This window comes from Papaver somniferum, chromosome 9 (genome assembly GCF_003573695.1).
Source record: "Papaver somniferum cultivar HN1 chromosome 9, ASM357369v1, whole genome shotgun sequence".
Classification (NCBI taxonomy): Eukaryota; Viridiplantae; Streptophyta; class Magnoliopsida; order Ranunculales; family Papaveraceae; genus Papaver; species Papaver somniferum.
The window spans coordinates 133,075,493-133,101,299 of NC_039366.1; the positions used below are offsets into that span (position 1 = coordinate 133,075,493).

Genomic DNA, 25,807 nt, shown 5'->3' on the forward strand with positions numbered 1-25,807 from the left:
CTTCATAGTGACTTACCTTTAACTCTCAGAAAGTCCCTTCACTTAGGACTTTATATCTCTGCCTCGACAATTTTACAAGATTATCTTCATACTCGTTTTCCCGAACCTAATGATGTCCAGGAAGAAGTTCAGTCGTTAGAAACCCATCCTCTGGTTGATGTGGTTTTCCCAGGCTATGATCCCCAGATTGAATTTGTTTTCCCACCAAATAGTTTTCTTCCAACTGTGGGAACGTTTATATTCCAAATGTGTCGAATATTAAGTTGTGAGACTAAACCTAAATGCCTTAGGAAATTAGAATCGACACAGTTGCTTAAGAATGACCACTATTCTCATTGTGGTCAATTATGTAAGTCATATCTGATTGACTTAGAGGATCCGCAATTATTTAGGTTACTACTTTGTGATTCCAAGTTCTTATTTGAGTTTTTCCAGACTCTAGGACCTAATAATTTGGATCCAACCTATGAAGAAACGTAGCCAATGAAAATATTCTATTTAGACCCTTTCATAGAACCTGAACCGCAATTAGTGATAGTTTTCAGGAAACTAGGTAAGGGCATGCTTTTCTTGTCCATTTTCTTGGTTCAATGCAGTTTCCTATGGTCAACTCTTTTTGGTTTTGAAGACCCACAGTTATTTCGACTGTTACTTTATGGTTCGAGTTGACCAGTCCTTTTCTAAGTCTGGCTGAAGACTTTAAACTTAGCACTTCTTGGGAGGTATTCCATGCTCATGCAACACGGTAATATCTTTCCTTAACTCTTTCGCTTCAAATGGTAACAGTTTCTCCTTGTTCATGCTTTTAGTTTCATCTTTAGAACATTGAGGACAATGTTAGATTTAAGTTTGGGGGCATGGGAGAAACTTTTTAGTTGCAGTATGAATAATAAACTCCAGAGCTTAGAAATTTATGCCTATTTAGGATGGCACTAACCAATCTAAGTGGATGGAAGCATTTTGGTTGTAGGAGTTGAGGAACCAATCTGATTAGATGGAAACATCTAGAAGAGTCTATTCATAAAAGCACGGAGCTCAGGTGTTAGAAATAACATGATAGTTTCACCATATCTCGTTGAGTCCTTTTCACTTCTATTTTTATTTTATTTTATTTTTAAACTATGTTTCTCTAAGTGATAGGTGGGGCCCACGATTCAAGTTGTTACCAATGCTAGGGTGAATTAGAGTGATTGAGATACCATGAAGAAAAAAGAAAAAAAAAGTTGAAAAAGAAAAAGAGAAAAAAAAATGGTAGTTACCAAAAAGTTGAGAAAAAAAAAAGTTTAAAAAAAAAAAAAAAATTGAGACCAGACCATTTGACCAAAAGGAATAAATTCAATAAAGTCGACCACTGGTACCCTTGTATATGCCAGTTGTGTTGACCTAGAGTTAGGTTATCGACCACTGGTTCCCTTGTATATGCCAGTGTGTTGATATTAGTCAGACTAGTATCTCAATCCATTAGGATAGGTTCATTTTGGCAGAGGCCTTCAGACAGATATGGGAAACGCCGTTCACTTAGTAAACATCAAAACCTTCTATGTTTTTCTATATCCATCTTCTTGATCTATCCATGTGATTAGTTTTGAATCCGAATATGATGTCCATAGTGCAACTATTTGAGTAGAGCTCTGTCACTTTATATGAATTTTAGTATGCTTGAGTGCAAACTCGTGTACATCAATTGGAATTTCGCATCAGGGTACTTCGTCCTGTAGTCAATAAGTATGCCAACCAAGGAGATTCTTTAGTGCCTTCCAAGGTTCTGCGTAGATAGCTAAGGTCTGGAGTAAAGATTTTGTGGGTATATCTCTTGTAAGCCCTCCCGAGACTATAACTCGGCCACTAGGGACACCTAGGGGTTTAAAGGCTTATTGCATACGCTAAATGCAATCGACGATGCCTGCGACAGTGAGTTAGGATTTTATTTTCTATTTGATTTGCTCGAGGACTAGCAAATAATAAGTTTGGGGGTATTTGATAGGCGCATTTTTGTGTCTTATATAATCTCAATTGTATATATTATTAGTGCTCGATTTTATATTTATTATGACTTTTTATGTCCCTGTAGGTATTTTTGGAGAAATAAGCTTTTGCGGAGAAATTGGCTAAAAAAGTGGTTTTTGCGCTCGTGGGAGAAAATTACTATACGGACTCTCACTTTGGATAAGGAGTAACCTAATTACTAAGGGGTGACCCATTTCCAGACAGCTGCTAAAGGGAGAACAACACAGGATAGGGGACACCTTCTTCACGATTTGAATTATAGAATTTGGCGGGAAAGCACTCGTTTACGCTGTTATGATTTGAAATGATTTCTGAAGCGTTTTCAAGGAGATTAAACACTGGAAATTGGTTGGTCTTAACTTGATATGACCTAACAAGTTCATTAGAAGCAATTGGATCGATCGAATTAGGCTGGAATTGCCGGAAAAAGGAAACAGAGTAAAAAAGGAAATACGGCCCCTGTCGAGTTTGTTGTTGGACATTCAGAGAGATTAAAGGCAAGAAATTCGTTCCAAAGATACATATTCTATCTAAGTAAGAGTTTTATATAATTGGGAGAGCTCAGAAACGCGTGAAACGAATTAGGGAAGAGATTATTGCCGTGACTGCCAAGGAAGGAAAGAAGAGATTTCGAAGCGATTTGGGAGAGATTTAATCGCCCTGTGGTGTATAAATAGGTTTCCTAGGGTCTCAAGAAGGGTTGTCGAGAGTTTGGGGTCGATAAGAGAGCTCAGGAGGCGAGAATCAGTGATTACAGGAAACTTGTCGCTGCTGCTGCTGCTGAAGAACAACGTTGCAAATAAGAACAACGTCTCAAATTCGCAACAGTGATACAATATTCTCTTTGTAACAGCTGAACAACCACATTTATCTTCAGTTAGCCACACTTTCTGTAACAGTGAACTCTGTAACGCCATTACGTCGTTGCATATTCACTGAATCATATCATCTCTTCAATAAAAGCAACTTTTGAGCCATGATTTATTCTTTTGAGCCTGTTTTTGATATGAGGAGCTAAACCCCAACACTGGGATGATGGAGGAAGCCCTATTTCACGCATGTGGTAATTCTAATAATTCTTTTATGACTATTTGCATTGATTTTTAATCGATTTATGATTTTTATTGAATGGGTGTGATTTCGGTTGATGGTGTATGCTTGGTCTATGTATTTTTGATACATCATGCTTTTGATTTACAATCATTGCTTTTCAAAAATCTATTTTTGGCAAAGAACAAGAGTCCATATTTTTATTATTTGAACTGTAATTGATTGGAATTATTATTTGAATCACATGAATGGAATTTGGTGGAATCCTGAGTCTCAGTACCTCTCGATACTGTGATAAATTTTTGTGAATATATTTTCTTTATTTTTAGTGTTTTCTATTTTTGAGTCTAAAATCGAGAATTCCGAGTGAACGACAACCTTACTTACCACTTTAAAATCAAATCACTACAACCTTGGAGTTAGCTTCATCGCGTTGGTTTTCTACCTCTGCGCTGTGAATGATTCTTTCCTTGAGTGTTTGGTTCTCTTGTGCTAATATCGCCACGAGCACCTGCGTATGCCTTCTGGTTCTTCCTTAATTCTGCTAGCTCGACCAGCATCTGAGCGGAATGATTTGACCCTTGATTTGGTGTTCCTGCCCGCAATCGCTCATCGGCGGTTATGGTCTGTTCCTCATCCACGATCTGTATTACTGGCTCTGGTGGGTCTAACCGTGCACCCCGGGACCCCGAAGGTTGTTGTGAGGGTTGACCTGCTATTAGAAGCGGTTGCTTGGTCGGGAAAGGTATGTTCTGTTCGTTGGTTAAGGGCATCCCTAGGGGTTGTTGTATTCCTGACTCTGCTACGACTTCCTGATGTTCCTGTAGTTGAGCGTTGGTTATTCTAGGAGCTCCAACCTTGGATCCACCAGCTCTTGAAGCTCTTGCTTTGGCTACCGCAGCATTTACTGCGTTCGCTACGATGATGTTGGCATTGATAGGGGCCGTGCTTTCCGCATTATTCTGCGCCCTATCTGCTGCCTTCAGCTTTTCACCTCTCTGCTTACTCTTAGTTACCACTGGGGTCGTCCTTGGCAACTCTTTTGACGAAGATTTTTCCTTCCCGATATCTTTGCTTTTCTCCATCTTTTAATATTTCCCTGAAAAAGAGAAAAAAAATCACGAAGACAATGGGTCCCACGTGATATCTATTAGCGTTTTGAGTTCTCAAAGGTGTAATATCTTGAAGATACGAAAGGCATCCATATATGTAGGCGGCCGCAGATCCATTCGAAGTTTTGATTTTCAAGGTCGCGAAAACTTAGAAAATGCATGAAAAATCATATCTATGTAGATAAACGCGGATCTGCTCATAATTTTGGTTTTTGAAATCATGAACGGAAAAAACCGTAGTGTTCCCATACATCGTTATTTTTCAGAAAACGAAGTCTGAAACAAGTCACAGGAGAAGATAAATCTTTTACCGGGATAAAAGTCCCTGTTTCTAGCGCCAGATTGTGAACACGCAGATCAAAGTCATCTGAGTATTCACAAACAATGCGCGCAGACTCATGGCAATACAATAAATAGGTTGCGCCTGAAGGAAACGGATTGGTTATGTCGAATCCTTGACTCAGAGTTCTAATACTCTTCCTCGTCTCATCAATTAAAATCATTGTCCTTAGCTCATACAATAAGATAAATAATGGACGAAGTATAAAATGTACGAACATGATATGCTATAAGTAACGAATTGAATATATAAAGTATGGATGTATGAACATAGACGAAACGATTAACTTATATGATTCTCACTCAGATCCCTGTCTCCGAGATTGGGTTTTTCATTATATGGTGGGGATTACCGAAATAGTCAAATGACTTTGAGACTAATATAAGCCTGCGTAGCAGAAGGAACCTCACTTACACTCTCTATTTCTCTGTCTCTCTCCTCTTCTCTTCTCTATGTTCCCCCCCCCCCCTCTCTCACTTGGGAGAGAGGGGTATTTATAGGGTGGTTACGTGGGGTCCACTTCTGAAGCCCGTTGTAACCTTATCCTCTTGTATCTTGTGCCGCTTACGCAGAGGTATTCGTGTTCTTGATTCTCTCTGTGTGTTCCGTTTGAATATTCAGCGCTATCTGCGCTTCCTCCACAGGCTGACTGACACATATCCTGTTTGAGGGTATTTAACGTGGGTAGTTGAGATGTCTGTCCGCGGTAGACAGCTGTCCTCTGCCCCTGTCTTGTCTGCGTCAGTCTGACTATCCCCAGCCGTAGATCTTAGATCTTTCTGGGGATAGGATAAAGTGAATCTCGGGTTATCCTTCAGTGCTTCGCAGTGTTCTAGTGTTTCCGTCTTCCTCGATCCCCTACCGTTGGATCTGGTGGGTGGCGTCGCTATCTTGATAAGGCGCGTCTGTTGGCTGTCCACGTGTGATATCATATCTTGATGTTCTCAGCCGCATATGTCCTCCACGTGTGTCTTTGTGAACACGTGGCAGAAGATGAAATGTGTACCTACAATCTAAAAGCTTGCAATCTTTTCATCGGAACCATATAACTTAAGGTAAGTTTTTTAACTTGACTACTCTAAATTTTACCAATCTAGAAGAAAAAAAAAAGTATGTTAACTGAAGCAATGACATAAATGCCTTGGACATTTTTATGTTTTTTTGGTGCATAAGTAATAAGTACGTTATTAACTGCTCATATGAGTGTGTTTAGGAAAGGAACCATATAGAGAATTTGTTTTGAAGAAGTTGGTGATTAGATGGTACCTATAAGGATCCTCAAGCTCGTCGACGTTATCAGACTAGTCAAGAGACGAATTAACCGTTATTGACTCGATTAGCTTAATATAAATTAGAGTCGTGCCTTGGGACCGTTGGATCTCCACAACTTTTACAGATCCGGAATTGGATGAAAGTTTATTATTCTTCATGTATTTTATCTTTTAAACATCCATGTACTTTTTATTTATTTCGTCTTTAGTCCTCCATATATCAATCGGTATAAAGAAAAATAAGATAGATTTCATTCGTTCCAATTCAGATTCTAAATCAAAATTGGCGTGATAATGATTAAATCGATAATCAACAATACTGGAATGAAGTTAAAATAAATAGTTCCGAATCTGATCATCGCCCTTCCAGTATGTGGAAGGAGAATGAAACATTTATTCATGCATCATAATCAAAAATTTAAGAGTAATTCAAAAAGATTTGATACTGAAAAGAGCAAATCCAACCAATTTTTTCAAAGTTTATAACAATTCCAACCGTTTTTATCATCCATTATCACAAACACAAATACCTTTTCCTAGGGACGGAACTAAGTGTAGTTCAGGGGTGGTGCTCGCCTCCCCCGTTTCTCTTTAATTCATTATAAATTCTTTGGAACTTTTATTATTTTGATGAAAATTTGTTAGTTATTCCCTCTTGAATTTTTGTTTTGGTTAATTAGCCTCCCCTGAAAGATGTTTCTCGCTCCGTCCTGCCTTTCCCTATGAACAAATATGACAAGTAGTATTGAAGAGAAGTTACAAATTTATGGGAACTTATCAAACAAGTGTGAAGAGCTAAACATGGTTTGAAGAATCTTGAATTCAAACGTTGGAAATGCTTAGGCAATTGAAACCATGTGTGTTGATTACATATATCACGGTTCTTGGATTTCAGATAGTTGATCAATAAAAAAAATGGTAGTTGATCAACAAGCCAAATTACTTATGATCTGATTCTTGTACTTTTTCTTATTCCTTTTTTTCCTACTGTTTCTTAAACGATTTAATTAACAAACTTCATATACTTTGAAACGACTATCTCCAGGTCGTGAACTTGTGTGGTGGATGTGACTAAATCAATTTGGTAGCCCACGGTTTCCTCAATGAAGCTCCGACTCCTTTGGCATTGCAAGTCGCAAGCGCCAATTAAGCTTCTAAGGCATTAGTTATCCGGGTTAACGGATTTCAATTGTAAATCCTGTAAACGACTTAAAACAACATTATTAGCCAAATATCGAGACCTACCTAGTATAAATGTGGGTATAAAAATGTCGCACTTGCGTGCTTATCACATACCAATGCTTGGAAAGTTCAACCGAGATATGCTCTAACAGTAAGTTGAGATCTTCAACATCGTGTATCCACATGCCAAAATTCAAACCCTCACTTCTGATTGGGAAAACCTTCGTCTGAATGATAACGATACTTTTGAAGAGTTTCATGTTAAACTCTCTGAGATAGTTAATGCTTCTTTGTCTCTTAAAAAGACTATTTATGAAAAATATATAGTATGGAAAATTCTCAGATCGTTGCCATCTAAATACAAATCTAAGAAACATGCAATCATGGAAGCAAATGATCTTTCAACTCTCTCTCGAAGTACACTTGTTGAAAATTTAAACATCTTTGATCATGAATCCCAATCTATTCAAGCTAAATGAGTCACTTTTAAAAGCTGAAAAAAATCTAAAAGCTCATGTAGAGAAAATAGATTGGTAGATGATTCCGATGAATTGATTGCAGAAGATACAAATGATGATGTTGAATTGCATTGTCATTGATTACTAGACAGTTTCGAAATCTCTTAAAGAAAAGAAACATGAGATTCGTAAAAGACAATCATCATTCTTCTCGTTCTCATGATCGTGTTCCAGTCAAGAATAGAAAAGATCAGAAAACTAAAATTTCACGGCAAAACCAATTTTTTACGGTTGCGACTGTGAGTACTTGTAGATGGTGGATTTTCGACAAGGGCTAAAATCGTAAACTCATAATTGTACGAAGCTCTGATCCAGCAATCAGACATGAGTATTGATACACGGGTCTCTCATCGAATTCTCAACGGAGAGTACTTTCTCTCAGAGTACATGTAGATGTGTAGTCTCACGACTGGACAACGGCATATCTCATGAATACTGAATACTTTCAGTGATTATTTCTATATAGTATCACGAGATGGACGGCTCCTAGACATCTTGTTCTGCTAGTATAGAGCGATAACGTCTTCAGGAACAAACAACGAGTTTACCCTGACTATATAAAGGATGTGACTTACCGACAAGCTCATATCGGGACAATTAATGCTCCTAGACAGCTCGCTTTGCTAGTATAGAGCCACCAAGTTAATTATTCCTAATTAAGATTAATTCTGCCGTGACATTCACTACTGAATTCCCAGAATAATCTATTATTGCTCCTATTCCATGGTCGAATCCACGACTGGTCCCATGGAATGGCAATAAACAATTGTTCTGATTCTATGATCGAATCCAAGACTTGATCTCATAGAATAGCAATAACTATATTATCTCATTACTCCGATTTCATGATCGAATCCACAACTGGTCTCATAAATGGTAATAGATAAAACTTAATTACTATGATTCTATGGTCGAATCTACGATCCCATGGAATGGTAATGCTCACTTTATTATTCTGAATTCGTAGTCGAATCCTCAACTGATCTTATGAATTAATAATAAACATCTTATTACTAAGTTTTGTGAATTATTCTACACTGAATTCCACAATTAGTAATAAATAATCAACAACCGGGCGTCTGAGCTAACTCTAAGTAAGCCCCGATTTATATGGTGAAAGCGTGTTCAACGACGATGCACTAACAGTCACCGCACGAACGAGTATTTCAAAATACGACGAAACGATGAACCTATGCAAAATAGGGAAGAAAATAATAAATAATTAAAAATATTGAACAGGGTGCTGGGAGCACGGACACACGACCAACCGACCGTGTCGTGGTCAATCCCACGCCAGTTTTATATTTTTAATACATTTTTATTATTTTCCATGATTTGATGAAAATTCTCTCGTCTTATCAAATCTCCTTCGTCTCGAGGAAACTCCTCGGCTTCATGGCGTTTTCATAAACCCATGAAAATAACATAAAATTAAGGAAAAATAGTATGGGGCGTGACCGTTGGCCAACCGGCCATGCCTTGGTCCCAGTCGGCCCCATACCTTATGGTTCCTCATTATTTTATTATTATTATTATTATTATTTCCCTGATTTCATGAAAATTCCTTCAAATCATGGTATTTTCAAAATACATAAAAAATAATAATATAAAATTAGGGAAACACGTGGGACCGGGCCCCAGCCGGTCCCACACGCCCATGTATTTTATTATTATTATTTTAGGATTTCCTTCATCCCATGAAACTCCTTGATTTCATGGTATTTCTCTCAAATTAGGAAAATCCCTTCAAATCATGGAAAAATATATTAAAAAATAATAATATAAAATTAGGGAAACACGTGGGACCGGGCCCCAGCCGGCCGTCCATGCCTCAGCCGGTACCACACGCCCATGTATTTTATTATTATTATTTTTAGGATTTCCTTCATCCCATGAAACTCCTTGATTTCATGGTATTTCTCTCAAATTAAGAAAATTCCTTCATATCATGGAAAAATACATTAAAAATACATAAAAATTAGGGAAACTCGTGGGACCGGGACCTAGCCGGCTGGCCGCGCCTGCACGGTCCCACACGCCCTTGTTTTTATTATTTTAATATTTTTTGCTTCCCGGAACTCATGAAAACTCCTTCAATTCATGGAAACTCCCTAAATTCATGAATTTTTCATAAATCATCAAAATTTTATAAAATTAAGGAAAAGGCACCAAGGGACCGTGGCCACGACCGGACGACCATGCCTTGGCCTCGGTGGTCCCACGCCTCCTTATTCCTTATTTTATAATTATTTTCCATCATCTCATGGTGTTTTCCTCAGTTTCGTCGAAACCCTAATTTTGACATATTTTCTCGAATGGATGCTCAATTGCACGCCAGAAAATATCAAAATTATCAGGACTGAGACGCGGACGCCTTGGGGACACGAGCGTGCTATCTTGACCGACCAAGATTTGCTCTTTGGCTTACAGAAGCCGGTCCCATCAAGTTTCACAGTTTTGACCTAATTTGCACAATTACACGTATTAGGTCCAAGACTCTTCCAAACACTTTGGATTTTCATGAAGTGATCATCAGGCGGTCACGTGACTATCCAGGGCCGGTTTCATGACCCCATGGTCGGTCCCTCACTCCGTCATAATTAACTAGGTTTTCTCACCTAAGGCTCAGACGAGCATTTTCGAATAAATGATTAAACCAGCATTTAATCATTCTTTAACCAACAAATCGTCAACTCTTCAGGAGTTCTTTGTATTTGCTCACGTGAGCATATGGACACTACATGGTTGATCCACGGTCCCATGTAGTCGCTCCCTCCTTCGTCCCATGGTTAAACTTCTGACGAACCATGAATTGATCATCAATTGATCAAATTAGGGTTTCTGAATCCAAGGATCATCATTCCAGATTCCAACCTTAATAATTTTACGACGACCTCATGGTCATTAATTTTATTAATTATGCTCGGTTCAACGACCAGTATTCTAATTAATATTTTTGGTACGCTGCCAATAATCCATCAGATGAGCAACACATGCTCAGACGATCAAATATTCAACAATTCATCACATGAGAAACACTTGCTCAGATGATAAATATTTGCTCAAACCAAGGAATATCGGTTCAACAATCAATATTCAACGATCCATCGAATGAGCAATACTTGCTCACTTCATCGTAAGAACTATACCTCTGTCTCATGACATGTTCAATTCATGAGTTTCAGAACATCATGTTCAACTCAGCAACTACATGGACTCATCGTCCCATCAAACCGCGAAGTCATCAATTGACTAACATACCACGAGACGTCAATCGTGTCACTTTGGGGGGATATCACTTAGGGTTTTGGTCTGGCGGTCTACGACACGTGTGTTCAAACACACGATGGAATGTGAGCAAGTCGTGCAATCAGTTGAAGGAATTCACGAGGTAGTGGGTGGAAAATCGACCAAGTCTCCACACGTTGAGCAACTAGTTTCAAACACGATCTCCACTTCCCCACTCCTTTATTCCATCAACTGTCACACTTCATGGGATCATGGTGTCTAAAATTCCAGCAATATAAATAAGTCTCTGAATCATGATTGAATCATCGGCATCAACAGTATCATCAATTTCACGTCTCATCGACAACACGAGATCATCAACTCATCAATTGAGCAACTACTCTCAATTGAGCAATTTCAATCATTCAGAGCTTATCATATTCAGAATTCACACACCCACAATCTTTGATTACCATTGATTCCACATATTTCCCAGCTTCCCTCCTACAGATCAACCCATCATCTCTTGTGATCGAATTTACTCTGGAACGGTCATTGTCTTGATTTATGCCAGAGTACTACAGATTGATCTCTCGAATCTAAAGCACCCCCTTTGTAGCGGTGCATCTGTGTGAGGTTCAACGTTTTGCTCGGTTTGAGGAGTCTCCTCCGTACGGTCGTCTCCTCAATTCCTTAAAAACCAGCAAATCGTTTTTCACCAACTACAGATTGGCGACCACAGTGGGAGATCATTCTCTCGGTTGCAATCTCACAAAGATGGTTGATCTTAGGTCCGGTTCAGTTACCAATCCGGGTTCAACACCCGACTCTCGCATCGCAATTTCTAGTGATACTGCAATCGCAAGTACTACTCCACTCAATATTGCAGGCTTCAGTGGTACCGCTAATACCACTCCACCAGCCAGCAATGTCAAGCCATATGTTACTACTAATCCTCCAAGTACTGGTGCTCCAGTGATCACCCCTGCAAGTGACGGCACTGGCGCCATCAACAATCCACTCTTCGGACAGTCTCCTGAAGAAACCAGAGGACATCAGCCTACCATAGTTGATCTCACGAAGGTTCAGACTAACGTGGCTGCAACACAGAAGCAGTTGTGTGTTTATATTAAAACTCTCACATACAAGCTTGCGTCTGAACGAACTCAGCCTCAGCGCGAGAAAGGAAAGGCTAAAGAAACATCTTCAACCGTTGATCCTGAAATCTCTCCAATCCATGTTGTACATGATGAAGAATTCCGCAAAGCTGCAGATGACTCTCCAGCAATGAAACCTGCAAGTTTCATCACTCGTGAAGATATGGAGTGATTTTTTGAGGATCGATGAAAAGACAAGACATCATCCGTCCATCGTCACCAACCTCCATACTTCCATACAGAGGATTCCTCTTTCAAAAGGTTATACCGCTCCAACATTCATTCTTTATAATGGAATATAAAATACTCAAAAATATATTTCTAGGTTTCTGGAATTATTGGGCGAACATGAGCACAACCATGTCGTCCGTCTGGAGAAATTTTCAAAATCCTTGATAGGCAGGGCATACACCTGGTACAACAACATCGCATCGTGAAGTATCATCGATTGGGGAGAGATGATTAATGTTTTCTACAGAAAATACTTCTTCGTGTCAGAGCAAGTCACTCTCTCTGATCTAGGAAGGATGTTTCGAAGGAGCAGCGAACATCCTGATGATTATGTGAAAAGGTTCAGAATTCAAGCCTTGGACTGTCACGACCCAAACGTCACATAGCAACAGCTTGTAGGCTTGTGCGTCAACAAAATGATCCCGATCTACAGAGCCTTGCTGGAAAACCTCCGGTTCCACACTTTCTCAGAACTTCATGAAGCAGCCAAAACGATCAGCGACTACTACACCTGCTTTACTGAGCAAAGTCTACAAGGTCGAGGAACCTCGGAGCAGCCGACGCCTGATCAACAAACAGTATGATGTCTAACCTTCCATGAACGTTGTTGATCAAGGAAGAAAAAGGAAAGCTTCTGCTCAAACATGCGACATCCAACACCTCTTCATACAAAAGCATCACGGAAGGATAACCAATCTTGCACAAACCTCGACCTGGCATCAACGAACGGGAAAATGATCAGATAGACTAAACTTCTCATGAAGGAGTGATCGAGTTACTGGAAGTCTGGGTTCAAGACGGTGCAATCAAACTGTTGCTCATCATAAAGAGCCAACATGAAGAATCCAAGGTACTGTCACCTTCATAGATTTATCAATCATTCGACAAGTAACTGCAATATTTTGAAGCACGTCACCAAAGAGAAGGTTGATCCACAATAGCTTCAACTGGGCACTGGAGGAGTACACAAGAATCCTCTCCCAATCATAACCTTTACACTCTCTGAACAACCTATCAAAGAGGCAGTTCAATCCTTGGTCGAACGTGAATTGCTCTATCTGTCGAAGGCACAAAAGAGAAACATGTTCACAGCACTGAACCACATCGTGTCAAGAAGTCCATTCCGGAAATACTTCTTGAGACTCCAGCCACAAACCAAGAGATGTACGACTGGGGACTGCTTACCACAGTCGAAGAAACGAATTTGGAAGAACGTTGATCGATGTCGGCACCGCCATCAACATCATTCCACTGAAAACCTCAGAGTCGCAGGCATCAGTCGACAAGAATATACTCATGCTCCCATCTCAATCAGAGACCTTGAAGGAGCGCTCGGAATACTTATGGATACATCACTCTCAAAGTGAACATAAGTTCAACATTGGACAGAAACCAAGTTTCAGATAATCAGGAAGATCCAGGATATGACATGTCCTTCAGACGAGCGTGGATCCAGGCTGAAAATATGGGTACTTACAGAGCACCTTTGGTTACACGTCTCTCTAACGAAGAAAGTTCTGATCCAGAAGATTTGACGGACATTCCATCATCAGAGTACTTGGAGGAATTTCAAACTTTGACGATGTTGAAGAAAGAACCTGCAAAAGATGCATATACATCCATCAAGAAGTTCCGCACTCAGGCAAGTCTCATCCCATGTCTATGTCATTTATTTCCTCACATGCTATCCTAGCATGGGGACTCAATTCTGCTAGCAACTCTGCAAGACGTTATGAATGGTAGCTTCACCACATTAGTATTTTACCAAGTGGTTGAATCTGACGCTACTCCGAATCAAGCACTGAAACATTTATTACCGAGATGATGTCCAAACATGGCAAAGAACACTTTGGGTATTTCTCCTGCAAGTCCATGTGTTCCACAAAATCAGAAAGCTCTGATGTCTGCACAAGTGTCGAATCCCACTACCGCAACGAAAGGGATGATAAATCAATGGAAGATACTCCAGGGCCGAGATGATCAAACATTCGATGCTTAAGGAATATACGCTTCAACGCTCAAGCATCTAAGAAGCCATCAAATTGTACTCCCAATCAAAGAGTACAACTTCAGGACAAACATCTCGACGATGACGCATTGATTCAACACCAGCATGATCAAAGTGTAACTAAACTACAATCGATAAGTCTTCATTATCCCATGATAAGACTTCCGAAGCAGATGCAACATCATTCATACATGGATGTCACTAACTCCTGAGGTGATTCCGCGAAACTTCATCAACTGGATTTTTCCACATCACAAGCCCCTGCATGATTGAGGAACTTCCTCTCTTCACCAATCACATTCAGTATGAAAATTGCTGATGTTATCTACCACAACAACGTCGACTCACTGACAAATCCAGTTCATGGTAAAGTTATGCTTTCAGGAGCATTCAGGTTGAACTCTCAGTACACCTTCATCTTAGGGACGCTCAACTCATCAACTAGTTCGTAAAAGGCTCACTGGATGGAGGAGCAAAGATTATATCTATAATCATGGTTCTATCCTTTTCGGTCTTTAGAGCAACTTTAACCATGGTATCAACGTCAACAATAATCTCTAGAGGAACACCATCCCTAATTTCATCATCGACAAGGATCTCTGGAGCGTAATCATTCATGGTCTCAGCACCAACAACGGTCTCAAAAGCAACATCCTCGGGGCTTCATCAGCTAATCATTCTCTGAAGTGTTACACATGAAGCGGACTTCTCTAAGAACCAATGATTCATATCAATATGTGTAGACATGATAACATAAACATCTTCCCAAAGCTTGCACGACGGACAGGTACAAGTCAAAGTCTTTTACAAGATGTTCTCATCGCCTCTACAAATGAGATACGACATGCTCCAGGCCATGGGTTTACAAAAACGTACCAACGGGTGAGGAATGGGACAATACTTCCTCAACAAAAGATGTTCCTCTATGTTTCTTCTGCAATATACCAAAAGGGCGCATCAATCGGACATACGAGCTGAAAGATATGGCCTTTACCGTCAGGTCTACGGAATCTGAAAAATCTGTACGGGATTACAAATTACAAATGTGCACGCTCCATTGGCTGATCTCTACAACTCCAAATTGAATTATTCTTTTCTCATGAGATAACTCAGCCTCTTAGATTCAAAAGTTGGGGTCAAGCATCGAATTCCGACCTTGTATGAGGTCCCTACAGCTTCCAGAGCGTACAACATACAAGCAGCAATTCTTAGACGGGATTCATGACTTCCACAGTCGAGCGGTGTCCACCAGGTCTTTCCACTAAGTACTTCATCACGGCACCTCCAACTTCGACCACCTAGGTCTTCACATCAATTTTTCTACCTGGGTCCTCTATCCAAGTCTTGCTAGAAGAAGAGAAAACGAAAAGGAGAGATTTTACAAAATACTGGGGACTGACGGTCCGCTGATCATGACGATCAGTTTCACAGTCCAAGACTCGTGGCGCCAGACTCTCTTGTGCTAATCATTCATCATAAAAGTGATGATACCGCCGGGACATGAAACCATGGTCATTACATCATCCCCTCTCGAAAGAAGCCTCAGCTATGGTCCCGTGACCAGGGTTTTAGACGTGATGTTTTATGGTTGAGAAAGACAAGATGGCTGCAAGCACCATGCTCATGAACCAAGGGTCCTGATCTCAAATGAATCAATAGCATTGAAATCCTCCACTAACCAGTTTGTGGTATGGGAGTGATGCATCAAATGGAGGACCAAAACAACCCCTGCACTTGGGTGTTAATACACCACTACATGATTCTCAGTTACTGGGGCAGCCTCTACAATTAGGGCAACAGTTTCTTCAGTATTCTCTGCTGGTGGATCGGTTTCTTCTATCACTGAAGCAGCAACAATCGAAGTTTCCATAAATTCAGTGACAACCTTCCCATGGCCTTGAAGTGCAGGGATGGTTGTCTCTTCATCAACAACTCCAGAACAGCTCGAGTTATCCTTATTGGTTTCAATATCCTCAATTTCGGTATTTGGAACCTAATACGAAGATTATATGAGGTTAGAGAAATCTAAACATGAGACCAAATGAGATCATAAAAATACATTATACAAGCATTCCAACATCATCAGGGTTCATCATTATACACCCGAGGCACGAGCAAATAGCATGAAAGTCATGAAAATACGTTTTGCGGCAAGCTCGTCTGAAGAGACTTTACTCTGACCTGTGCAAGATGACTAACTGGGAGCAATCTACAAGGAATCTGAGGATGAGTTATATACCATTCTCTTCACATGGATGTCCTATACAACATATCTAAAACTCAAAACAATTGGAGAAACGAGGAAAGAGTTGTGGCAAAAATATTGGACCACATGCCAGCTGAAAATTTTCTGAAGGTCTCCTGGAAGTTTACTGTTTCGTCGATTTCACATCCTAAACATGCTCGGAACTCAAAAGGCTTCTTTGCGAAAGTTTGGAAATTTCCTGGGCATGAGGATACATGGGTCGACCGCGAAAATCCGACATCGGACGAAGATTCTACAACAATTTAAATGAAGACCTAACTTCTGAATTTTCTGATGACGAAATTCTTCATCCAATCAGGAGCTACGCCATCAACACAAAGCCGAACTTCATCTTCAGCCGATAGTCTCACTTGCAGAAGTCGGCGGTGCTTCTGCTAATGAGGGACGACTCTTGTATGATCGAGAGACATACAATATGTCAGCTTCCAGTGTCTCTGAAAGGTTGATTTTCCTCAGTATGAGCATCCACAGAAGTCTTCATCTTTGACTTGATATTTTTGGAGCGCTCCACGGAAGATCCCGAAGAGTGGCTGTAACCAGAAGTCACCACTATCTGAGGCGCAAGGTATGAAGTCATGGATATACCAATAACAAACACGCAACAAAATGGTAATCCTCAACTCTTACTTGTTTACAATTTCAAGAACCTAGTGATAATAACGTAAAAACCTCGAAAAACTTGCTCGCTTCTTCAAACTTGCCAAGACGAGCAAAATTCATTATTTAAAGTCAACACCTGACTTTGCGTGAAACTATGAATAATTCACATAACCTTTCATGTGAACATTCGCTGATTTTCTACATGTGTGCATACACTATAAAATCGCAAAACTCATACATACATTATTTCATCACGTATACAATTGCTTACTTTCAGCAATTGCTCAAAAATCATGATTTGATTTTCATAAAGCCGTGAACAACCCACATAAATTTCTATTATGTGAACACTCACTGATCTTCAAAAATCGTACAGACGTCCATTCTACAATTGTGAAAACTCACATATAGACATTATTTCACCATGTATAATTGTCTACTTTCAACAGTTGTTCAAAATCAAAACATTGATTTTACAATATATATATTCAACGTGAAACTCACGTAAATTTGAAAAATATATCTATATATTTTTGCTCCCTCGCACGAGCATTTGTCTTTGAAGCGAGAGTATATTTTCAAAAATTTCCGAAAGCTCGAAGATAAAAAATTTCATGAAGGCTCATAAACAAAATTTTATTACTAACAGACGCACGTCTATCAAAAAAAAAAACTTTTCTCTTGTACGAGCATCCACCTTTGAAATGAGAGTTTATTCCACTTTGTGAAATCTCACATATTTAAATTATAAAATTCCGGTTTTCGTGAAAGCTCGTAGACGAATTTTATATCATTAGACTCAGGTCTATTTTGTTTGTTCCTTAAACTAATGAATGAACGAGCGTTTATTCATAAAACAAGGATTTGTTTTCATGGGCCCGTCCCGCGAATCCTGACCAACCACGGACTCGTCGTCCAAACCAGCGGTTCAACACCAATTTATGCTCATCAAACGACACTCCATCATGACATTGAAGCCTTCATCAAGTCGTGGTTTGCTCATGCTCTCTAAATACGGTAACGTCTCAACTTACGACTAAGTTCAATTACTGGTATTGTTATTTATGGCCGGAAAATCACCATTTAATGCTGACTGAGGAACACAACTTTCCTCAGTAAGCAGGGGACTTAATGTAGATGGTGGATTTTCGACAAGGGCTAAAATCGTAAACTCATAATTGTACGAAGCTCTGATCCAGCAATCAGATTTGAGTATTGAGACACGGGTCTCTCATCGAATTCTCAACGGAGAGTACTTTCTCTCAGAGTACATGTAGATATGTAGTCTCACGACTGGACAACGGCATATCTCATGAATACTGAACACTTTCAGTGATTATTTCTATATAGTAACACGAGATGGACGGCTCCTAGACAGCTTGCTCTGCTAGTATAGAGCGATAACGTCTTCCGGAACAAACAACGAGTTTACCCTGACTATATAAAGGATGTGACTTACCGACAAGCTCATATCGGGACAATTAATGCTCCTAGACAGCTTGCTCTGCTAGTATAGAGCCACCAAGTTAATTATTCCTAATTAAGATTAATTCTGCAGTGACATTCACTACGAATTCCCAGAATAATCTATTATTTCTCCTATTCCATGGTCGAATCCACGACTGGTCCCATGGAATGGCAATAAACAATTGTTCTGATTCCATGATCGAATACACGACCTGATCTCATAGAATAGCAATAACTATATTATCTCATTACTCCGATTTCATGATCGAATCCACAACTGGTCTCATAAATGGTAATAGATAAAACTTAATTACTCTGATTCTATGGTCGAATCTACGATCCCATGGAATGGTAATGCTCACTTTATTATTCTGAATTCATAGTCGAATCCTCAGCTGATCTTATGAATTAATAATAAACATCTTATTACTCAGTTTTTTGAATTATTCTACACTGAATTCCACAATTAGTAATATATAATCAACAACCGGGCGTCTGAGCTACCTCTAAGTAAGCCCCGATTTATATGGTGAAAGCGTGTTCAACGACGATGCACTAACAATCACCGCACGAACGAGTATTTCAACATACGACGAAACGATGAACCTATGCAAAATAGGGAAGAAAATAATAAATAATTAAAAATATTGACCATGGTGCTGGGAGCACGGACACACGACCAACCGACCGTGTCGTGGTCAATCCCACGCCAGTTTTATATTTTTAATACATTTTTATTATTTTCCATGATTTGATGAAAATTCTCTCGTTTTATCAAATCTCCTTCGTCTCGAGGAAACTCCTCGACTTCATGGCGTTTTCATAAACCCATAAAAATAATATAAAATTAAGGAAAAATAGTATCTCCTTGATTTCATGGTATTTCTCTCAAATTAAGAATATCCCTTCAAACCATAGAAAAATACATAAAAATTAGGGAAACTCGTGGGACCGGGCCCTAGCCGGCTGGCCGCGCCTCCATGGTCCCAGGTGCCCTTATTTTTATTATTTTAATATTTTTTGCTTCCCTGAACTCAGGAAAACTCCTTCAATTCATGGAAACTCCCTAAATTCATCAAATTTCTCAAAATTCATGAATTTTTCATAAATCATCAAAATTTTATAAAATTAAGGAAAAGGCACCAAGGGACCGTGGCCACGACCGGACGACCATGCCTTGGCCTCGGTGGTCCCACGCCTCCTTATTCCTTATTTTATAATTATTTTCCATCATCTCATGGTGTTTTCCTCAGCTTCGTCAAAACTCTAATTTTGGCATATTTTCTCGAATGGATGCTCAATTGCACGCCAGAAAATATCAAAATTCTCAAGACTGAGACGCGGACGTCTTGGGGACACGAGCGCGCCATCTTGACCGACCAAGATTGGCTCTTTGGCTTACAGAAGCCGGTCCCATCAAGTTTCACAGTTTTGACCTAATTTGCACAATTGCACGTATTAGGTCCAAGACTCTTCCAAACACTTTGGATTTTCATGAAGTGATCATCAGGCGGTCACGTGACTACCCATGGCCGGTTTCATGACCCAATTGTCGGTCCCTCACTCCGTCATAATTAATTAGGTTTTCTCACCTAAGGCTCAGACGAGCATTTTCGAATAAATGATTAAACCAGCATTTAATCTTTCTTTAACCAACAAGTCGTCAACTCTTCAGGAGTTCTTTGTATTTGCTCACGTGAGCATATGGACACTACATGGTTGATCCACGGTCCCATGTAGTCGCTCCCTCCTTCGTCCCATGGTTAAACTTCTGACGAACCATGAATTGATCATCAATTGATCAAATTAGGCTGAATCCAAGGATCATCATTCCAGATTCCAACCTTAATAATTTTACGACGACCTCATGGTCATTAATTTTGTTAATTATGCTCGGTTCAACGACCAGTATTCTAATTAATATTTTTGGTACGCTGCCAATAATCCATCAGATGAGCAACACATGCTCAGACGATCAAATATTCAACAATTCATCACATGAGAAACACTTCCTCAGATGATAAATATTTGCTCAAACCAAGGAATATCGGTTCAACAATCAATATTCAACGATCCATCGAATGAGCAATACTTGCTCACTTCATCGTAAGAACTATACCTTTGTCTCATGACATGTTCAATTCATGAGTTTCAGAACATCATGTTCAACTCAGCAACTACATGGACTCATCGTCCCATCAAACCACAAAGTCATCAATTGACTAACATACCACGAGACGTCAATCGTGTCACTTTGGGGGGATATCACTTAGGGTTTTGGTCTGGCGGTCTACGGCACGTGTGTTCAAACACACGATGGAATGTGAGCAAGTCGTGCAATCAGTTGAAAGAATTCACGAGGTAGTGGGTGGAAAATCGACCAAGTCTCCACACGTTGAGCAACTGGTTTCAAACACGATCTCCACTTCCCCACTCCTTGATTCCATCAACTGTCACACTTCATGGGATCATGGTGTCTAAAATTCCAGCAATATAAATAAGTCTCTGAATCATGATTGAATCATCGGCATCAACAGTATCATCAATCTCACGTCTCATCGACATCACGAGATCACCAACTCATCAGTTGAGCAACTACTCTCAATTGAGCAATTTCAATCATTCAGCGCTTATCATATTCAGAATTCACACACCCACAGTCATTGATTACCATTGATTCCACACATTTCCCAGCTTCCCTCCTACAGATCAACCCATCCTCTCTTGTGACCGAATTTACTCTGGAACGGTCATTGTCTTGATTTAGGACGGAGTACTACAGATTGATCTCTCGAATCTAAAACACCCCCTTTGCAGCGGTGCATCTGTGTGAGGTTCAACATTTCGCTCGGTTCGAGGAGTCTCCTCCGTACGGTCGTCTCCTCAATTCCTTAAAAACCAGCAAATCGTTTTTCCCCATCTACAATACTACAAAGTATTCCCGTTATTAATGATAGGAAAAAAAAAAGTAAATTACAATACTAAAAGTAAGTCGGGCAGGAGTCCCGTATCCACTCATGGTCTGGTATTAAAAGATCCTAATTCCATTAATGTCTATCAATTGGAAAGTCCCACAGAGTATGAGCAAGACTTTTTCACCGAAAATGCTTCACACCCCTCACAAATTCTCCCAATACCTTCCCCATATTCGGATGATGCCACCTATGAAGAAGAAGGAACCTATGAAGAAGAAGGTTTGGGGAAGATTTTGGAAGGTGTGAAGCATTTCCGCTTTTATCTACGAGTACAAACTTGTCTTTTCAAACATAAATTATGAATTACAAAGTACTCTGTCATTAATGAAGAAAAGTAACTACAATACTAAAAGAGCCGGGCTATCATAGTTATAAAAAGGTATGAGCTTTGTCTCCATGACGACTAAAGCTATCAGACGGGCGACGTTTAATACAGACCCGATCTGAAGGTAGGGATGCTCCGGATTGGAAAGTGATTAGACGGCTGAAAAGGACTCCCGAACACATGAGAAACTCACGGTTAGGGCTGGAAATGGATAAACATCCGTCGGATATTGGCCATACCGATAAGGTTAAGGTTAAGGGTTATCGGATATCCGATATCCGATAACAACCGACGGATATCAAAAATCCAATTCGATAAGGTTAAGGTTAACCTATAGGATATCAGATTTTTATCCGTTAATATCCGGTATTGTTGGACAGAAGCAAATCTGAAATTTAACGGAATTTTCAAGTGTTTAGCTTAACTGAAAGACAGAAAAACCCACACAAACACTACTCCAGTGTCTCAGTCACATCACACATGAAGAAAAAAACTACAAACACCCAACCAAACAGTCTGCAAACTAAAGTACACAACAACAAAAGAGAAAAAACCATGTCTTCTTGTACATAGACTTAACAATAATGTCAAACAACTTGCTAGTGATGATCTTCCTTGGATGCCTGGTTATATGTTGCATCATTGCATCAACTTCAGTCGATAACTTCCATATCTGCATTCACAAACGAAACAAAAGAGAAGCAAACATGGTTTATACTAGCAACAGGGTTTAAGCGAAACAAAACGAAACAAACGAAACAATATATTCTTTATGATAAAAGCGCATTTGCAGGTGGAGTTATACTAGCAACAGGGTTTATACATGTTTGTCCATACTCATGCTACTCAGTACTCATGGTCATGCTCATGGTTATGCTTTCCTTGGTTGTTGCAGAAAATGAAAGATTCAATTGTTGTTCGATCAGCTAATGGTACATGATGCATCACAGAAAAGCAAAGGAAAAGAACTAAGCAAAGGAAAAAAAGATTTACCGGCATCAAAGGTGACCTTGTTGTGCGCAATTTCTTCAATAAAGCAATAACAAGTGGATGATTTTCATCTGCTACTTCTGCTAATGATCTCTTATTACTCGAAGAAGGTGCTGTTGAAGCAACACTTTGATCTTCTTGTTCTGGCTGTTGGGAAATTGGTTGACTGCAGCTTGGAGTTCCAACTCTATTGGATGCTTTTTCACTTTGAGACATTCTGAGAACAACGACAACCCAGAAATAAACACGCAGTTCATGAATTCATTAATGTACATATGACATAAAAAAGGATTAAACATGCTTATATTTGTTCATTACGTTATAGCTGTTTATACATGCTTATACCAGCGCTACAGTTGTAAGGGGTTTAACGCTTGATTCATGAGGTGGTTCTTCTCAAATTAATTTCTTGGGTATTTGCAATTTTTTGGATAAACTTTCTTTACAGAGGTGATGGCACATATTTTGTGTATAATTAAATGTAGTTGTATTGTGTATCATCCTTCTGTAATTTAGAAGTGTGTGTGAAAGATTATATAAACCCGTATTACAACACCAGTTTGTTCATTTGCTAACAGGCACAAAATCCGAAATAAGAATGGAGGTGTTGTTGTCAACAAGTTCAGGTTCAAGAAGGAAAGAACTCTTTCATTAGCACCGAGATCACAGTTGTCTCTCTAGGAGAAACCTGACATCTAAGCTTTTATCATCAAAATCCTTATTCAGGTACAAATGTTGTTATTTGGCATGGTGAATCATTCCTTACACTCATAACTGTATAACTCCAGGCTCTGTTGTTTTGGTCATTTACTTTCCTCTTTTCTACATTTACTTGATTGTTTTCTACTACAAATAGTGATTCCAAATAGTATAAAAATGAAAGTAGCAGGGGCAAAATCTCACAAAGATTTCTTGAAATCAGTTGACATATTAACATAGAAATGACAAAATTAAACTGAAAGGAAGATTCAAATTCGAAACAATCGATTAGGCATTAACTTGCTTTAACAGATAGAAAACCTACTTGATATGTGCCAAGAAGATGATCCTCCAGACGATACAAAAGCTTTAACCCTTGGATCAATCTTGCTTCTTCAAACTATTTCCTGTGGCAACTAGCTATTGCTGAAGGAACAAAGGAAGTAAAGACAAAATTAGTTCTCAAATACTTTGATTTTTTGATACCATACAACAAAGAATTTCAAATTCATATAAATCCAATAGAAACTCAAACAGTTATTTCCCTTCTAAGTTCTTCTTATAAACCCTAATTTCTAATTTAGGGAAGAACATCACAAACCCTAACTCTCTAAAATCAAAATTAAACATCATACAATTTTATAATTCAAAATATACATCAAACCCACCTACAATCCGCTATTCGCAACAATAATAGACAACAAAAACAATTAAATACGCAATCGATTTGGGGAAAAAAAACCTAAACTTCGAAACAATAATAGAAAACACAAACAATGACTTACTTCTTGATTGAGAGTCTCTAATCATCAATATTCTCGACCAAATCACGATCAAATCGATCGCTCAGTCCCCCTCTCTCGATCAAATCACGAACCAGTGAATCACTGTTAGAGAATGAGAAAAAACGGACTTTTGGTAGAATGAATGAAATGGGTTATTCTCTCCCGACATGCGACACATATACCTAGGGGTAGGAAATTACAAGTACACCCCTAGACTGTCGGATATCGGATATTAACCTAACGGAAACAGCCTATTCCGATATCGATATCGTTAAGAGGAAATATCCGATAGCATATCGGATTCCGATATCCGTTATCCGATATGTCGGATTAAATCCTATAGGATGTCGGATTTCGGAAATGGATATCGGATATCCATTGCCAGCCCTACTCACGGTGTTTACCATAAAAGGGTCTCCTGGAAAGATTGCGGGTCAACCTTAATAGGGTGTGTGATGTTCGGGGTATACTATAAGGTTGTTTTTCTCTTCCGATCCTTTTTTTCGACGAATCCTTTTATATCTCCTCTGAAAGGCAACAAAGATGGTTGAAAAGGTATAGATCTCGAAATCCATTGCAGCAAACCCTAATTTATCGATATTTGAGTTATAATAAGATATTTGGGATTGCTGCAATTTATGATATTAGGTTTGGGCAGAGTTATTGTTTTATAGGTATATCGATTTCTAGGGTTTTTAGCTATAACTTATTGGTTTAAACACTGATTATTGATTATTATTCATTCCTTATAAGTATTTTCTCACTTTTGATGATTTATTAGCTTTGTTTTACAGGTATCAGAAGTTTCTCTTACTGGATGTGCCTGTGATGAGGGGTGGGTAACCTTCAGGGACGTACTATGAGAAATCAATGATGTTTTTTACTGTACCCAATGAAATTTTGTTTTACGGTCTGAAATTGGAATTTTGTACTGATAAATTTTTTATGTTTGAAATTCAATAACAGGGTTCAAATTCAAGAAGAGCAGAAAAACAAACATCACCTCTATCACTTTCATTCATTCGACTGTATTTGGATTTTCAATTATCTTTAATTTTCAATTATTGTTTCTCTCTGAATTGGATTTTTTATGTTTTTCTTTCTTCATTTTTTGGATTTTGTAGCGGTTCAAATGTATTCTGGAGGTACTTTAACACCACGACCCTGACTATTTAATGAATTCGACTATCTCTTTATCCATATCAACACCACCTACGCCCTGCAGACACTCTACGAATCCGATTCGTGATTTGAGAGGTACCTTACAGGCCAATTATCTCTTGCTATACTGTGTTTCTGACTTTACGGAATATATGTCTAGAAGTGAAGTGATAAGAAAGAGTGGATATCTGCTAGATGTACAAATGGCCATTGGAAAATGTGAAGTAGGGCCTGAAGATGTGTAATGTCTACGACTACATGCTCAGTCTACTTTATATTAGTTCATACTAAATCCCACTTACGTTGGAAATTGTATCTGTTGTCTTTGCTCAAACGGAAGAGCACATGGTTCCTACCGATGTCATTATCATGTGAGTAGGCAGCGTTGTATGCTTCCAATGGAAAGAAAATTGATTTCGTTATTTGATTCTCTCA

At 39.1% G+C, this 25,807-nt stretch overlaps 2 long non-coding RNA genes across 2 annotated transcripts; one reads left to right on the top strand and one right to left on the bottom strand.

The window, feature by feature from the left end:
* Window positions 1–22,870: 22,870 nt before the first annotated feature.
* On the bottom strand, window positions 22,871–24,272 carry LOC113313711. Its single transcript, XR_003342001.1, has 3 exons — window positions 24,212–24,272; window positions 23,752–23,801; window positions 22,871–22,944 (listed from the first exon to the last, which is right to left on the bottom strand). It is a non-coding gene; the product is annotated as an uncharacterized LOC113313711 (long non-coding RNA).
* A 348-nt stretch (window positions 24,273–24,620) lies between these two features.
* LOC113308739 lies at window positions 24,621–25,807 on the top strand. The gene is made up of 3 exons (XR_003340033.1): window positions 24,621–24,766; window positions 25,006–25,046; window positions 25,178–25,807. It is a non-coding gene; the product is annotated as an uncharacterized LOC113308739 (long non-coding RNA).